Source organism: Neodiprion virginianus, chromosome 4, assembly GCF_021901495.1.
Source record: "Neodiprion virginianus isolate iyNeoVirg1 chromosome 4, iyNeoVirg1.1, whole genome shotgun sequence".
Classification (NCBI taxonomy): domain Eukaryota; kingdom Metazoa; phylum Arthropoda; class Insecta; order Hymenoptera; family Diprionidae; genus Neodiprion; species Neodiprion virginianus.
Window position 1 is genome coordinate 17,982,663 of NC_060880.1, and position 19,506 is coordinate 18,002,168.

At 33.3% G+C, this 19,506-nt stretch overlaps 1 protein-coding gene across 3 annotated transcripts in view; it reads left to right on the top strand.

Moving 5' to 3' along the window:
* Positions 1–615: 615 nt before the first annotated feature.
* LOC124304031 (protein draper) overlaps positions 616–19,506 on the top strand; it is a 45,797-nt gene continuing 26,906 nt past the window's right edge. For all 3 annotated transcript variants that reach the window (XM_046761964.1, XM_046761966.1, XM_046761967.1), the window contains exon 1: positions 616–889. The gene's annotated coding sequence lies outside the window, so the exon portion shown is untranslated. The remainder of the gene's footprint in view (positions 890–19,506) is intronic.

The window sequence follows — 19,506 nt, forward strand, 5'->3', positions numbered from 1 at the left end:
AACTTATTTTGTCCACCTTTTATAATGCACAAATTTGAATTATATTAAAATCGAACTGTAAGAAACACCAAGTATATAAAGCCAAAATATAGAATAGCAGAATTCTGGAGATGCAATTTTTTATTTTCGGTACGTTAACTTTCTACATTTTTACTATTCTATACTTTGACTTTCTACATCTTTTAAAGATGCTAAAAAATTGATCTTCGCGTCTTCAAAAATTGAATATTCTGGTGTTTCTATCGATTAAGTCGAAAAATAGTGGTAGTGGAAGCAGAGTAGAATGTGAATCGCATACTAAAAAGTAAATCGAAAAACCAGTATAATTCTGAAATTACAATTAAAATGAATAAGCATTACGTAAGAAGAAAGTCTTGAACAATTATAAGTTTTGCAATTAAATCAGACGAATCTAATTCCACAACCACGGCGAACATTCGTAGCGTCGGTACAACAGATGCCTATCCTTACCTTGCCTCGAGAGGTTCGATCTACACGCGATAACTGGCATCGAAGTTCGTTTGAAGTTCTCCGAGAGAGCCGCCAGACGGAAAAAGTTACATCGCCAGCGCCACCAGCGGATACGTGTGAAACTATTCGCTCTGGCCGAGGGACGCTCGAGAATTTGTTTCGATTCAGTGCGGCTAGATCCTCCTCTGCACAAAGATTGGTGCGGGATATATCAGCGATAGTCGATAAACAGTGAAAAAGTGGAAATAACCGAAAGTGAGCTTTGTAGTGGAGTGCGTGAGTGTTTTTTGGTGAGCGATCAGATCCGCCGATTGCATTCTGAGATACCGCAGTGAATCGAACGTCACCGATTTCAAGATCCAGTGCAAAGTAGGGAAACCGGGAGCCCTTGGATCGGATTTACCCCTCAACAAATAATGTAAGTGTTTATCCAAGTGTCCTCGTTCTGATCTTCGTTGCTGGCATCCCAGCTTCGGCCTGCGGTATTAATGAACCGTTACAACTGCCGCTGTGGCAGAGAGAGAAAGAGAAAGAGAGATTGCAACGTATAATCGCCTCTCTTTCTCTCCCCATCCCTCTCTCGTCCCCCGACAGTGGTTGTGGAATCTAGTTTCTGGTACCAGATTGTGACGCGGTGCGTTGCCCCCTCGTCGGTTCTTTGTGCCCTCGTTCGAGGGCCTGGAACACCGCGCGAAGCGTGCGGAATGCAGCCGTTTTTTGTTTTCATCCCGCCCGAACGCTTTGAGAGATGACGATCGCTGTGTTTTAAGTATCATTATTGTCACGTGACTGACTCGCTTCTCTCGATCTCCGTCATTCTTTCTCTTTCTATACGGTGAGACGAAGGTCGTTGTTACGCACGACGCGGTTGAACCACTGGCTGGAAGCCGCAGGTGGTTCGCACTGTTCTGACAAGTTGAATCTACCTCTCGCGTCGCAATGACGCGAGGAAACGCTATTCTGGTGAAAATGATTTCTACGATTTTTTACGAATTTTTAGGGAAATTGGATCGCATCGCATGAATTTGTACGAAAAATTGTAAATACGCCTAAATTATCATGAAAATTTGTATTTTTTCACTGAAAGTCTACAAGATACTACGATTTTTAAAGAAAGTCAACAATTATTCGTGAAAAACTATGCATGCTTACAATTTTGTACGAAATGACACGAAATGTTCGAATTTCTGGAAAAATTCGTAGTAGTAGTAGTAGAAATTTTCATTAGGGTAACCCGGTGCTGATGTGGCCCAAAAATGCTCCGAACGTCAGAAACGATGAGAGAAAGTATAGGAAGTCAAATTTCGTTCAAACCTTCGATGACCTATTTGATTTTGAAACCAACTTGGAACCGACGAGTTTCAACAAAATATTTCAATTTATGGTCGAGGTTGAAGCTAATAACATTATTTTGTAACCGTACCAACACGTTTAGTTGATTTCAACCAAATTTTGTTGGACTAATAAATCTAGAATTGACACAAATATGTAGATATTTACTTCGTCGCCCGTGACCACAAATACAGTTATTTCAATGATTTTTTTCTCTCCGTGTATTCATAGAAAAGTTGTTATTTCAAAATTTTAGGATCTTTTGAAATTCAGTGAACTGTAATAACCCAAAGCATATTTTAGAAACGTCACTGTGTCACGATTTCAGAACAGAGTCGCTTGAAATTGTAATATAAAATTTTGCTACTAACTTCAACTTCGTAATTATCCATCATATTAGAGAAATTAAATTACCGTATAATTTATTGTTCTTCATATAGTTATTTCAATTCTGAAAAACGCTAAAATTGGACAAACGACGACAATTGCTCATTTTCACCGTAAACTTAATTGCACAACCACGATTTGAAAGAAATATATTTGTCAACATACCATCCAACGTACAGACTGCGATCATTATTACGTTACGTGAAGTGTAAACATCAGAAGGTTACAGTAGAGATATTAGATTTATCACTGAATAGTTCGTATCAACGCAAGTCATTTTCAATTTCTTCTGCGTTATTAGTTCATTACGTATACCTTATATGTTGTCTAGAAACCGATTGTAGTTAATCCGGTTTTGCTTTTGTTTGCAAAGAATTATCGATTCACTCTTTGTTTTATAAATTTTGTTTCATTTTTACCCAGCACATTGCGAAAGTGGTATATATACATTATACATATATATATTGCAATTGCGCAACAGACAATTCAGAGATAATTAATTTATGTTGTTGCAAGCGATTGAGCGCATTGCACTTTAACTGCGAGAGTGTGGAAGGAAACACAATGATAAAAGATTATTATTGCAATATTCCACGATTAAAAAAACAGACTGCGGCGTATCAGAAAAAAATAACGATGATGAGGTTGACACAAGGTATATACCGTTTTTATTCTTTCTTCTTCTGGTCTCTCTTCCTCGTGCTCAGCTTCTGATCTTCAATTAAACGACATCGCGAGTAAGATGGAAAAGAAGGAGGCGGTTCTGACCTTCGCTCAGAATATTCACCGAGCTCACTTTTCCTCTGCGTCACTTCGACGAGATTCGAGGTCGTTATTCTGTTTCTTTCTCTTTTGTTTCGTTCCTGTCGTGACTCTAAAGTGCAGCAAAGCCAATTGATCAATCAATCCGATGTAGGATGTATGAAACATCGCGCAGTCCATTAAATTGTCGAATAAAACAAATCCGCGCTGAAGTCAAGATTCAAAAAGTGATCCTCAAGTTGCAGATCGAGACGAATTTTATTGATCCTCAAAGTGATGAATAAAAGTAAATCAAAATCGTACATTCAAATGAAATATTCAATTCTTAGTGGTGAAAGAGTTAAATAAGAGAGGATACTTTACTACGTTTATTGAAAATAGTTCCGATTTATGATCGGAATTTTTTGTACCAAAAAGCCGTCCTTGTGTAATTGAAAAGCTTGCAAACTAGTGCGAGATCGATCGTTCAGAAAATTTACAAGAGTTTTGGAGATAATTTCGTATTATTTTTCCCAATTTTGTGCATAGGAGTCACAATTTATATCAAATTTCGCTTCCTCTCCATGACCTTAATTAATAACTAATTATGTTACGTTTTATTTGGGTTAAAGGCGTATTCTTTGCGATACAATAATGACAAATTTTGTGCGTGAATAAGTTCTGTACAAATCAGCTGATATATTTTTTTAATATTGTCATGTGTCCAGTATATTAATGTTAATCTGCGAAGAATTCATACACCAACAAATTGCATTGGAATTAATTAAAATTGTACGACCTATGCCTGTTTATCTCATTTCGAAATAATACATATATATGTATATATTAAAACAACGCGATCGCTCTGAGATTATTATACAATAATTGGCCTTTTTTATCATTTAAAATTCGTCGGATTCAAAACCTAATTTTTCGGTATGAAAGAAACTCTTTGCTTTGATTAAATACAACTTGACTGACTTCAGTCACAGATTACTCTTTCTATTTTAATTTCTGTTTTTTATTGTTTTTCGCTGTGATTACGCACACTGTGTAAAATAGATATCGGCAACAATAAATAATAAATGACAAGCCCGCGTGACAAAATTACTATGCATTTTATTACCACAGCGCAAGCTTATTATAGTCACACGCTAAAGTATCCCGAAAATATCACTGGGTCGAAGTTCACTATCTAATCGACACTGGGAATGTTTGGAATTACTTATCCGACTATTCAGCATGTAAAATGTCAAACTAATGAGACAGTTTTTATGATGAATAAATATTCGCTAATTTCTTGATTAGTGTGGTCATAAATATAATATCGACGTACCGTGTAATAATTTGACGTAATTGAGATAGAAATTTTGCGATGAGCCAAAAAGAGATTAATTACTCAGGAGTTCAAAGAATATTTTTCCCGCACTCTTATCGTAAATGCTGAATTACTTAAAAAATATTTTTGAATGCATCTAGATATATTAGTTTATCAACATTATTGTAACGTATTTAATCCACTGGAATTTCCTCCAAGTGTGCATGGACGCTTTTTTTAATTATTGAAATAATCTTCCGCCTTTTAAACACTACTTAATACTTTTTACCCTGCGTGAAAAAATTCGTTGCAGTATTAATTCAACTATACAGCAAATTATTCTTCGCTTCAAATTTGAGATAAGGTTCGACGAGTCTTTATCGAAAATACTTTCTTCAAATGGTTTGTAGATAAACCGTTGAATGTCGATATCATTCCACGAATTCCATGACGATGTTCCTAATTTAAAGACAACGGTTACTTCTCATAGAAGTGATTAACAGTCTATCACATTTCGTTTTTCTTTTCTTTTTTTTTCTTATTGATTATTATAATGTTTTGTCATTGTTTATCTATGCGTGAATCAGGAAAATCTGCGACGATCTTTCTTTGATCTATTTTCATTTAATATAGATTGAATGGAATATAATAATTTAATCCCGTAAAACATGATGATTGAATTACTTATAATCTATTCCTGAATAATAATTTAACATCCGTCGAATCGATGAAGGGAATTTATATATCCTTCATGCATATTGAATCGAATTAAATCAACAAACAAAATACTTTTGGTTCATACACCATCGTTGAACAAGCATACTAAACATTTCATTCAAAAAACTTCCTCTAATCATAGCTTTGTAATACCGATTGCGAATATTACAACTGAAACCAGGTGTGATAGAAAATATTTGACCACAACTGCGGCTTATAATAACGCAACTAGCATCGTTATGCAATTAGTTTAAGTTGCTCGCATACATGTACATGTATTTATTATGGTATGCAGCCGTAAATACCTTGCACAACTTTTGAATTTTACGTATATATAGAATTTTACCTTCTTGTAGATCATTTTTTTTTTTCATATTGTTAGCTTTATTTTGCAACCCAGTTCGTGATAATCGAAAGGAATTATTGCGAAACAAACGCATTAGAATCTCCTGGATATAGCTAAGAATTGCTATTCAGTTGAATAGTTTCGAACTGTGGTTTGTTTCATTTAAATTTGTACGTGATTAAATCTATAAATTTATTTAAATCAGAACATTGAATTGTTATACAGTTTAATTTTTAATAACATACTTGAATTGAACTTCTTAAACCTAATAAATATTTGTCTATCAATTAATGGAACATTTGATGTAGAATTAAAATCGATTTTCATTAGGCTAAAAAAATATTTTTCGCTACAATCAAGATGCTCAAATTATTCGATCGGGAATATCTGATATTCTATTCGTATAATCCTTAACTTAAGCGCGGTTCGATCATCGTATAAATTAGGTGTTCACACATGTTGTTTTATTCATTGATCAATTTTCGATGAAATATCTTTGCCACGTAGAGTTAATCGTGGATGTGCGTGTACGGTATACAAATGAAAGAGATAAAGAGGAAAGAAGGAAGAGAGAAAGTAACAAACAAATTTTACTCACCATCGATACTCGACGAGGAATTCGGGAAGACGAATTTTCCGCAACTTGAAAGTTAAGTATGTATCTGAAGAGATAAAAGACGGAAAATGAGGTCAAGTTGAGCTGCGGTGAAACGGAACGGGTTACAGATTGAAGGAAGATCTTTCGAAATGTATGTAACTACACACATACGTATCTATGTGTGTCAACATGCCGGCTTGATATTTTACGTACCTCGTATAATGTCGTATGTATATATATTTTCCTTCTGGATCTGGTCCAAGGTCGTTTACTATATGCCGAACTGCGGAAAACATGCAGAAGAAAGAGAAGAATAAAAAGTCGGGAAGTTTGTTGAGAAATTGACTTATTTATTATTTATTTCAAATGACAAACGGGGAAAAAATGGCTAATTATATTAACTTATCAAGTTGTTAATCTGGTGACTTAAATTTAGCCGATGGAAAAATAATTGTTTTTTTCTACCTCAAGTATAACAATTCAAAAACTAAGAGGTGGCAGATTAATTTTTGTTAAACCGTGGAGCACAGTTAAATGTTTTTTGTTGTTTTCGTTTTTCTCAATATTATTGCTGAAAATTCGAGCTCATGTGTAATAATAATAGAATTGAACTGATTCTTTTGCCTGAGGAATTTAAAAGAATTACATCAATATTTGGAAACAGAATTTCGAAAAAATCACAGCTCACGTTATCGATTTTATTTCCATAACTCTACCAGTTACTTTAGTTTCTTTTCTTCTCTTCTCGTGTTCTATAAATTACCTGTTCAGTTTTTATGTTTTCAGATTTCAGTTATTTTAACCTATTATATTTTGAGACAACAACTTGGATCTTCCCCTTCTGTAGACAAATCAATTTTATATGTGTATTTATAAGCAGAGAAACGCAAAATTGTCAATTTTAACAATGAAAAAAGTTACAAACTGGAATTGAATTTCACTGAATTCGCATCGTTAATGACGTCACATTTTCATAGTTTTCAATCTGTTTTAATTGTTTCAATTACTGTTTAATCAAAAAATGCAAAAAAGGTACCTCATAATTATTTCTGATTGTTTTTTCCCTTAACACATGTGCGTGTAAAATTTTTTGGACGCAGCTCGTGCAAAGACCATATTGCTCGGGTACGTGTAACGAGTTATGATGATGGTACAAAAATAAACACAACCCTTGAGAATCCTGCACCGTGCTTTCGGCTTTAAACAATATACGATACTCTTCACGTATCAAACATGTATAGAATTCGTTATATACGCCAGGCGAGATCATATTCGTTGCCAGATTATTCATTTTATTTATTTACTTTTGTTTTAATTGAAATTTTAATCGCCGTTATCTTGATAGTCATAAAAATCATATGTTACTTGGAGTGTAAATTTGAGCTTCAAGTAATTTTGCTCAAGGTTAAAGTTTCTCTCACCGTTTCTCAAAGAATTCTCTTTGATTCGTTAATGCATACATAGATTTGTATTTCAGAGGAAACTTTTTTTTTTTTCTTTTCTAAACGAATAGTAAAAATTGTTGTAATCGAAACGTGCCGTGCATCGTTCGTTTGTGAGAAAAAAATGTTTCGAACTTTACGACTCGAAAATAGCAACAAAAACTCTGTGCCTTTCTCAATCTCTTTTTACAAGAAATTTGAATACCGTTGACAGTTTTTTTCTTGAAACCTCAATATCCGTTCCAAAATTGATTGTTAGAAGAGATAAAAAAAAAAAACCTGATCATAAATTATATGTTCATAGTACTTCGCTTTCTGAAATTTTCTATCGTATAAATAAAATAGGTACAAAAATTTATTCACATACCCGTAATTAATATACAAGGCATATTATATTTAAATAATTTCTCTAGGTATTAGAAATCGATGAACTATCGCTGATCAGGTATCTATCTAAATTACGTGTTGCAGTGAAGTGAAAAGCTTGCACAGACAATTAAACCTGTTTATTTTATTTATTCCTCCAATCGATTTGTCAGTTACAATTAAATTATAATTTACTGCGCAACTATCTTAATTCAGTACATACGTACGTCCTCATGTCCAAGTTGTGTTTATACAATTATGTAGATACGTTTATCTTCATTGTTTTGGCAAAGTGAATATGAATTATCTTCACTAACACATTTGCAGTTTATATACATCCTGGGCAAATATGTTTCTTGTAACTATTTACATCGCAATTCGAGATATAACGGAAGTTTACAGACCCATAAGTTGTAGCGAGTTGTCTTTTCTAATCGTTTATTTCTCTGGAAACAATTTCTACACGTATAAATATTTATTATGCTTGTACGCGTATACACCGAGAAAAATTTCATTTGTTACCGTAACTAGAAAAATTCAGTGAATTCAGTTGGAATTACGAAAAACGAGGTACGCCTAATAATTTTGCGCTATTGTCGATCCTTTTTTAGTAATTGCAACGCGAAATCAGTTTGCTCGGTTCGCTCTACTTTTTTAGTTAAACAAGACTTTAACATCAATTTATTGTCGCCCAAGCATTGAATCTTCGCAACAGTTGCAAGAAAATATAGTAAAAGTGATCGTAATGAGAAATAATAGTAACGGGTAAAACTAATTTTCATTTTCTTCAAGATATATATTTGATAAATTTATTATTTGTTTAACAGAGTGGTTAAAAGAATATATTTCGAGGCACCGTTTACTTTATGTATCTTACACACACGATCGACGCCCTCCGTTATGTTTAATACGGATTTATATGTTGTTTGTAACGAAACTTCTAAATTGATTACTCACTTCCGGTATGACAGTGACACTCCGTTAAAATTGTGGTCTCATTTCGGGCCCCTGACTCTCTCCTACGACTATAACCTCCTTAGACTGCAACTCCAGAAATATGCATTGGCGCAGTTTACGTACCAAGTTAATGTCTGCTAGATTTTTTGAGAGCTGATGTATTAATCGATGTTCGCACGATTTCCGACAGCTGAGCTTACAATTAGATGAGTAAAAATTTCATCATTTTTATTTATTTATCAAATTATCATGCTCGTGGGCCGCAAAAATCTCTTTGCAAATACAAAAACAGAAAATTCTGCAATTATAAATAAGATCTAAACCATTTATGCTTCATTTCAGATCGCTTTAAAATTGATAAAAGTCTAGTAGATTCGTTTAATCAACTCTACAATTTTTTACATTTTAATTTATATGTTTTATTTACGTTTTTTACCACAGTTTATTTTATATTCAATTTCACAACATCGTATCAATATTGATTATTAAACACTATGTCAAATGTCGTAATGGAATCAACTACTGAGAAAAATAAGGGTGTACTTCCGTTTAGAACATACCTCCGATCGATCTGAAATTTGGTATACTTATGTATTTTGATGCGCTGATCAAGAATATCATACTCAAAACACCCGCAAATTCGATTTTCAAGGTCAAATCGATAAAAAATCGATTTTTTAAATGTTTTTCACATTTATTGCAACAAATATAAGGAAAAACCCAAACCCAAATCTAAACAAACCCACACATACATACACACACACACACACACACACACATACAAAAAAAAAAAAAAAAAATTGATTTGACCTTGAAAATCGAATTTGCGGGTATTTTGAGTTTGATATTCTTGATCAGCGCATCAAAATACATAAGTATACCAAACACACACACACACACACACACAAAACAAAAAAAAAATTGATTTGACCTTGAAAATCGAATTTGCGGGTATTTTGAGTATGATATTCTTGATCAGCGCATCAAAATACATAAGTATACCAAATACACACACACACACACACACACATACAAAAAAAAAAAAAAATTGATTTGACCTTGAAAATCGAATTTGCGGGTGTTTTGAGTATGATATTCTTGATCAGCGCATCAAAATACATAAGTATACCAAATTTCAGATCGATCGGAGGTATGTTCTAAACGGAAGTTTATCCAAAAATAAAATCTGTTTGATTGATTTTATGAAAAATAGCTTTTTAAACAAAATGAACCATTTTAGTAAAAATCTGCGCACAATATTTTGCACGTTAACAGAATTGAGAATTTCGTAACTTGTTTTCTTCTTTTCTTGAAGTATATAAATGCATTAAATAAAATCAAGTATGTATATACATATATATGCATCGCAAGAAAGAAACAACGAATTTATTGCGTACATGCGATGTAGAATTTCGCTTGCTGCGTTGAATTTCGCGCTCACTTTAGTCGTGCAGAATTTCTTTGTAATGTCTCGAGGTATCTGCATGCTCTAAACAATTTCTTGATTTTTTTTATTCCCAAGCTGTAGCCTGAATTATTATCATCTCTTACAATTCTGTTTTGCTTTGTTCTTGAATTACATATCTTTTTATTGTCTGATTCATACGCGTTTACACGAACGTATATATTTATGTACATTACGATAAACGATCACGAAGGAAGTAAGAATGAAGAAAAAATAATTGAGCAATGGCTGGTTTTTTTTTTTGGCTAAATTCACTCGGAGCTTTCTTCTTCATTTTTTTTCAACCTGTAGGAGACTGGAGTTTTCAGCCCCCTTTTAGCGGATCCTTGCGTGATTATTTCACTCGTACGTTTAACGCACACAAACACACGCGTATTCGCATTTCAACGAGTGTATTGTATACGGCGCATCAATTCCTGCAGACGACGAGACTCGGCTGCGTGTATTGCAGAAGGGGCGAAACGCATAGCTTTCGAGCCCAAGTCTCGTTTGCAAGGTATAATGTGGGTGGGTCACCATGTGCGCAGTGATGTACAGTAGAACCTCGATTGTAATACGCAGGGGGTGAAAAACCGGGAACATTTAGTATATGGTCGGAGAATATTTAATATGTAGCCGCACAGGGGTTGAGGAAACAATTTGTTGGAGGGTAAAAGAGTAGAATAAATATATACATAATTCTTTTCAATGATAATCCTTGGCGAACATACGTTGACATAAATTCCATGGCTGGAAATTTTTATAAATTTGTGAATTGAGTTAAAAAAAAAAAAAAAAAACATGTTATAGAATTAAAACTGTTTATTTTTTTCTTGCTTTTTTGTAACAGACAAATTTTTTTACAATTATCACAGTGTTGATATTTTCTTTAATTTTCTATTATTTCTTGTCAAAATTCAGAAAAAAAAGGTTCAAGGGATGAGGAAAAATTGGAGTCCTTGGATGAGTAACGGGACAGAGAAAACTTAGCCCCAGGATCATTAAAATCGCAGTTTCAATACAAAAATCGAAACGAAAGCTTTCTATTGCTCTGTTTTTTTAGTTTTATACTAGCGATAAATTTTGTATGTTTTATGTTGGAGTTTCTTAGAGAAGAATAATTTTTTTTTCGCGTTTGTTTTATTCCTTCTCAATGATTCCGACTACGACATAAAAACGGGCTGTGAATGCGTCACTCTTTTATACACGAGGCACAAGCTCCTGCACCCTTTATCCGTAAAGCCCCTCAATAACCGTGTCGCCCCCTCGCATGGGGTTGCTGATCGAGCAGAGTTTTAAGGCTGGTTTACGGTGCAGCAAATATGAAATAAACTCTGGTGCAGATTAAGCTCGGTCCCACGAATATCAACGGTTCGAAATCGTTTGGAAAAAGTCAATTCTTCCGTCATTGTAGGTTGATATTCGCGTTTACGGATGACCGATGTTATTAACCCGCTTAAAGACAAGCCATCTAAAAATAACCTGAACAAAATGAAACCCATACGAAAACGAATATAATTCTAAAAAGATAAAAAAATAACTCCAGCGCGTCAAAAAATTGACACATAATTAAATGAAATTAAATTTCACGCGTGTTAATTTTTTCATGGGTTACTTTAGTGTGATTGTTTTTCTCGTTCGTTATATTTTTTTTCGAGTTATTACTTCGGATTATTATTTCTTGGTCATTTATTGGTCCTGGCACCTTGTTTCTGGATTCAACCGGTCGGTGAAAAGCACGATTAATGAAAACATCCAGCCTTGATACCCTTTGTATTTATTCACGTATATTTTTCCTGTTCAGATATCATAATGACTCAACTATTGCACGGAGATAAATTTATACAGTTCACTGTACGCAAGAGTAAAATGCAGAATAAGGGGAACGGGGGTAAATAAATGCAAAAAGTAAATACCAACGGAAGCAGAACATTTTCTCAGAATTTTTTTCTGAATGCATTCTTTGCACTCTGATTAGTCAGATGTATCTTTCCTTCTCGTTAGTTTTTCTTTTTTTCTTTGAACCGACGTTCGTAGTCCAGCATCGTCGCCGTGTGACGCCTCTCCTAAGGCGTGACTAATCTGGGGGGGGGGGGGGGGGGGGGAGAAGATTAAATCTCCGTCAAGTAGATAATAGAGCGCGACATGTTACGCGGTAAACGTCGAATGTCTTGTCCATGTTAACAGAAGACTTGGCATATTGTTAATATTCGTCTTACACGAATTTTTCATCGTTAGTCTACGTTTTTCATTAGAGTATGAAGAAAAAAAAAAAAAAAATTCAAACTCAGGTGTACCGAGGTTCGATTGATTTTTCCTCGAATTTTATTTCCTTCGTATATTTTCTCGATTTCTGTTACAAAGAATTTACAATTTTCCTCAATTTATAAACTAATTATCATTAATTGATTGAGAACTTTTTTTTCTTATCTGATCATGTGATATCATCACATTAATTTCGTTCTATTACTGATATGTTTTTTTTTTTATTTTTTGTTATTTTTTCTATCATCTTGATCATTCGTCACAACAATTCAACTGTCCGATTACACAGCCACGCGTGATTCATTTCGAAACATAATTTCCTACGTCTTTATATATCAACGCAAAAAATACCCTAATTAATATCTTATCTCATTGTCCCTTCTGCTCTTCTTATGATAATCTTATCTGTCGGTCACGGGAAGTTCGTACACTGCCCCGCATCGCCACTCAATCCAGTCCATCGAAACTGACCACTTCCGGTGAGGATCGCGGTCCTCCTCGGTTCGATAACCTTAATACCACTAGGATACTCGGCACCGTCGTAATTATGCGTACAACATGCGGGTATCTCCCACTAATTCGATTAACTTGTCTCGATCGATTAGCCCGATTGGACGATTGAAGATGAGAATTAAAAAAGGCTGAAAGTGGTATTTTTTACAGCAGGAAAAATTTTTGATTCAAAAGTATTTGTGCGTGTGCCAGGGCTAATGATTTGCGAAGAAGAAAATTATTTTGAAAAAAAAATAAAAAAATGGGATTTGCAGTTTTGTTTATTAGATATGAAATAACGACCGTCCGATCTCTAAACTTTTGCGCCTTACCGTTTCCGAATGTCCGGCGCTTGCTGTCCTCGCAATAGAAATATGACCGAATTTGTTTTTCACATAAAAGAATCCAATCTTCCAAAAACATGAAATTTATTTCAAGGCAGAATCTCAGGAGTTGGAAAAAAAATACGTTTTTCTCTTAATTTTATTTTTGCGTCAAAAAGTAGACATATTGAGGTTTGATCTGAAATTTCTAGACCAAGATGAAAATGGGATAGCGTAAAGTAAATCGGTAGAAATTTTTCAAGATTCTCGAGTTTTGTAATATTTCATAACGATTTGATTAAATGATCCAATTTTTATCTCGCTAGAAATATTTTCGTATATGTATACTCGAAAATGTTCCAAATTTTTCACAGAAACAAAACAAATAAAAACAATGTATTGTTTTTAATGTGTGAAAATGTGTGATAGATGTATGTTTAATTGTTTATATCGTAGGTACATACGCACTCGCTTTTATCAATCTCGTGCAGCGGCTGTGTATCTCCTAACGCGCAATCATATCTCTATCACTCACATCCCTTGTGAGTATTGTTACAGACCGCACATCCCGTGATTCAACCGTATGCAGTTGTACTGAATTACATTGTGCCTGATTATGCACTTGGTATTATTATACATGTATAACAAGAATCAGAGAGGAGTCACGTTTTTATAGATTAATTGCCACGAGAGGCATTAAAGTTTATTCAATAATTGACAAGATCAAAAAATCCAGTGGTTACGAGGTGAAATTCTTGGTCCGCCCAAATCACGTACATGAACTTGGCTCGCCAATTATCGAAAATGTGAATTCGGACTATTGCATAATTTGCCGTTAATTAGCCGTAAATTAGTCGCGCGACTTATTTTTTTGTCGCACTCAATTTTTTTAAAAAAAAGCGGATGGCGTGCTAACTTTTCATGAACTTAGCACGCCATCCACCAAAAAAACGCACAGCGAGCATCATGGGTAATTCTGATTAGGTTGATAATTTGCCGTAAATAAGCCGCAAATTAGTCGTTGAACTTTGGTTTTTGTCGCACTCAATTTTTTTAAAAAAAGCGGATGGCGTGCTAACTTTTCATGAACTTAGCACGCCATCCACCAAAAAAACGCACAGCGAGCATCATGGGTAATTCTGATTAGGTTGATAATTTGCCGTAAATAAGCCGCAAATTATTCGTTAAACTTTGGTTTTTGTCGCACTCAATTTTTTTAAAAAAAGCGGATGGCGTGCTAACTTTTCATGAACTTAGCACGCCATCCACCAAAAAAACGCACAGCGAGCATCATGGGTAATTCTGATTAGGTTGATAATTTGCCGTAAATAAGCCGCAAATTATTCGTTAAACTTTTTTTTTTGTCGCACTTAATATTCAAAAAAAGCGGATGGCGTGCTAACTTTTTTTTTATTATCACAATTCACAGCTACGTTGGATCAACTATTGACTTTTGTATTCTCCATAGAAAATCGTCAGTCTCAATACAAATCATGAGGACGTCCAACTTTAAGACACATTCGTTCTCGTACCAAGTGAATAAATAAATTAGAGATGTAAAAATAAATTGTTTAAAAAAGAAAAATTCATTTTCATCCATCCATTCACTCTCAAGATTAAAATAACAAATAAATAAATCAAAAGCGTATAAATAAAATGGTAAATAGAAATCATTAAAAAATTATTCATTCATCCATCCATTCCATTGGAATGAAAAGAGAACCAAGATATTTTTATGTAAATATTTTGTGTGTGGGAAGTGTATTTTCAATCTTGCGAATAAATGGATGGCGTGCTAAATTCTTGAAAAGTTAACACGCCATCCGCTTTTTTTTTTAAAATTGAGTGCGACAAAAACTAAAGTTCAACGACTAATTTGCGGCTTATTTACGGCAAATTATCAACCAAATCAGAATTACGCATGATGCTCGCTGTGCGTTTTTTTGGTAGATGGCGCGCTAAGTTTTTAAAAAGTTAGCACGCCATCCGCTTTTTTTTTGAAAATTGAGTGCGACAAAAAAACAAGTCGCACGACTAATTTACGGCTAATTAACGGCAAATTATGCAATAGTCCGAATTCATATTTTCGACAATTGGCAAATCTCCGTAAGATTCTTAAATTTTACCGAATTCTCGGTATCAAAAGTCTGCCAAAAGATCACGAGAATAATATTTTATTTCAACAACAGACTTGATCGTTTTCTAGCGGTAAATAGAAAAAAAATCATTTCCTTTGCAATTGTCAAATTGCAACAAATATAGACTTGGTAAAAGAATTTTTTTCGTGTTTCTTCAACGACTAATCAAAGTAAAATATTCGTAAGTTTTCAATTTGGTTTATTTTATCTTCAATCAATTCGTCCAGCTTATAATAATAAAAAAAAAATATAACAAATTTACTATATACGGTGAAAAATCTAGTCAAATAATCAGTTGATCAAAATTCTGTATTTATTTTCTCGATCTCTCATCAACGGTTATAATGCCATGTATAAAATACCTCGCGCTTTAATGACGGAAATTTACTTGTGAGAGCTCGAGCATGACGTACGAAACAGAACAAAATGAAAACAGGAAGAAAAAAAATGTTGTTTTTGTTCGCTAAACGCGGCTACCGACGCATATGTAATTAATCGAGTGACACACACGACTTCCTGTTGTCTCCTTCCCTTCTCCGCAGAGTTCCTGACTTATTCTAGCGGTTTTAGTTCGCACATATAGTTGTATACATAACAAATAGTAGGCACATGAAACATTAACCAAGCGTAAATTATTCGCTTCCAAAGGTCTCGAATAAGGTATACGCATACGATATTCGTAATATATTATATAAACCGTCTACTGTATACAATTTAGGGTGCTTCGTTTAAGACGACTATTTTTTTTTTTTTCATTCCATAGACGAAATATCACTTTAAACATATAAAAAAAAAATTTCCACCAAAGCCCAGCTCTTAATTTTAATTTTATGTACTCGCTAAATGAATTTGAAATTTTCCCATTTAATTAACACGTAAAAATAATTTTTTTTTTGTCAATTATCTATAGCATCGCGAGTTTTCATACTATTTAATTGACCATGGCCGGAAGTTTTAGAGGGATCCTTCCTCTTTAAAAGTTCCTACAGCTAATTTAGAATGTACGAAGTATCTAGCCAGTAAAAAATTGTAAAGTTGATGTTTGCTAAAAAATTATGGTTTTTTTCATTTTTCTCCTAAACTACTAACTTTACAGCAAAATTGTGAAGGATCTTTTTTGTAGAGAATTTAATAGATTAATTGGATTTTTTGATCAGCTGAAACTGTAGAACTGATAGTTTCCAATATAAAATTAAATAATCATAAGAATACCATAAATATCACTATTTTATCCGCATATTTGACAATTTTTATACCCAAATTGTTACAAATGTAATAAAATAGACGTGATTGTAATGTATCTTAATCTTCAAATGTCTTCGCCCGACCATTCTGAAGTCTTCGCCAATTACTGGAGAATCGAACTCAAAACTTTCAATTCTTCCATGTACATTGTATAAAACTGTAAAACTTCCGGCCATGGTCAATTAAATAGTATGAAAACTCGCGATGCTACAGATAATTGACAAAAAAAAAATTATTTTTACGTCTTAATTAAATGGGAAAATTTCAAATTCATTTAGCGAGTAATTAAAATTAAAATTAAGAGCTAGGCTTTGGTGGGAATTTTTTTTTATATGTTCAAAGTGATATTTCGTCTATGGAGTGAAAAAAAAAAGGATAGTCGTCTCAAACGAAGCACCCTAGTATACATATATACATATAAATATATATATACTGAGCGAGGATTTACGAAAAAACGCCAATTTATTTATTTTTTATCATTATTAAAAACATACAGCATATGTGTAAGTCGGATGTATCAACGGATAGGCAGCTGAATCACGCGTTATTTTGTACGGGACAAGTTTTTTTCCTCTTTCGTTTATACTACTTGAGTTCCGTTTCTTGTTAAATTTTATTCTTTTTTTTTTTTTCAGTGGGCTCCAGCTACTTGCAATTTTTTTTTTTTTTTCACACATATGTTCCTTCGGGAGACACGCGTCCCGCATTTTTAAGGCGTGATTCACACTGTGTACGATGTATACGATATATTAAATGAAACACACGTCGCGTACGGTGTCGGAAGCGTTATTTCAGCTGCTACTTTGCGGAGCGTAACTGAATTCGTGTGCATATGGCGCACACCATGCAAACTCCACCAGAATCCCGTTACTTTTCTATTCGTTCTGATCTAACATGTAATGTAAACATTTTTTTCATTCTCAGACAAGTTTCCCAAATTTCAAACACTCGCCGGCTATTTTGTTTTATAGATTTTTTTCTTCGGCCGTTTATATCAGTTGTGAATTTTTCAACTCTGAATCCTCACACTGAATCGTAATTTCTCTTTCTCTTTCTTTTTCGATCATGAACATGGAATTTTGAAATTATCGTGTTGTGAAAGTTTTTTTTTTTTTCACATGTTTCTAAAAACTTTAATTAATTTTCCACCTCTTTATTTACTCTGTTTTGAAATTTTCCACTCGGCGATTGTGATTCTTGACTTTTTTATTCCTCGTATCTATCGATGATTTGCAAATGGATGCATTATACTGATATTCTCGAGAAGAAATATCAAAAAACGTAAGCTGTACTTTATTTCAGTCCAGTTCAAAATAGATTTAATATTATTATTTTTGTTATTATTATTATTATATGTATATTTTTTTAAAAACATATATCTATTTCTTAATTCGCGAAAATAGAAAACAGGAAAATTCACAAATTAAAGTTCCATGATTTTAAGTAAAAATTCAATTCTTCGACCAATTTCTTGATAGTTATGAATTTATTTATTTGTATAATTGATGAATGCTATTTATTAACAATTCAGTAGTATTGAAAACTTTGATAAAGCTTATAAATTTAATTGAAGTAAAATCACGCACATTATATACACGAACTTGTAAATAATGTGCGCAATGAACAAAGTATCTTGAAAATCGAGCCAGCAATAATAAGGTTTAGTGTTTATTTTTAGAACTTTTTCTAAATTTACGTTACCTCGCACACAGAATTGTTCTCATTTTTTAGAACAAGCGTGACTTCCCCAAGCGCAAACAAATTCAAATCGAGATAGTCAAACGGAGAGGAAAATATTGGATGATTCGACTAATTTGTTAGTAATTTATTCCGTTGTAAGCTGTGAAGTATTCATTAGATTTCAAGAAATTCTGTACCAATTGGCCTATCAAAAATTAGATAAAACTGTACTTGTTGCTTTTAATGTTAGTTTAACTACATATGCATATATTTAGAACCGTACTTTTCATCGTTAAACATTTCTCAGAATGAAAGAGAAAAAATAACAAGCCGTCGGATTTTCTGCGTATTGTCCATGTTACTCTAAATCTAAAACGCCACCTCAAAACGCACGTCACGCACATCCCATCTCTACTCGTGTTTAAACCATGCGGTAATCTATTTTAAACGACACCAAATGTGTACATCAAGTATACCGTAAAACCAGACGCAGTGCATGGAAGAAGGAAAAAATTCTTAGTCACAAGTAGGACCATTTAATATAGATCGATATTTGTAATAACTTGAGTTGAAAATGAGGCATTATTTCTTTTAAATAATGTATTCTGTACAAATTAGATTTTGCATGATGGACCATGGTTTTGATCGACTAATTAACAATGATTTGAGAAGCATGATTGGCCGAAAATTGAAGTTTTTAATAATTTTATTACGAGATAGTCGTACATTGAGTATTTAACAAATCGTCATATTTTTGAGTTGTAAAAATATTTTTGAAAATATTAAAATTCTAAGAAAAGCTTGGATACCGATTCTTAGTTTCAAATCACGTCGAAATTTTAGAAGATCTAGTAAATCGTTTGATTTTACTACATCAAACTTATTTTAGTTCGAAGACCATTTTATCCTCAAATTTACCAGAACACCTTTTTATTATACATATACACGTAGTTAATTATCTAATTTCATTACATTGCAAGAATATTGATTATGATCAATAAATTTCAATATTGGATTGACTACTGAAAAAGAAACCCAAACCTTCTTCAATGAATTCTTAGAGCAAGTCCTTCTGAAAAAATGAGCCATCCTAGAATAAATTCAATCGAATCTACTAGATTTCAGAATTGCTAATTCTGAAGCGATTTGAAATGAAGCGTCGATCTCTTTTTTATAATTCCTGTACTTTCTGTTTTTGTACGTTAGAAAAAATATTTCTACCATACGAATATGGTAATGTAATA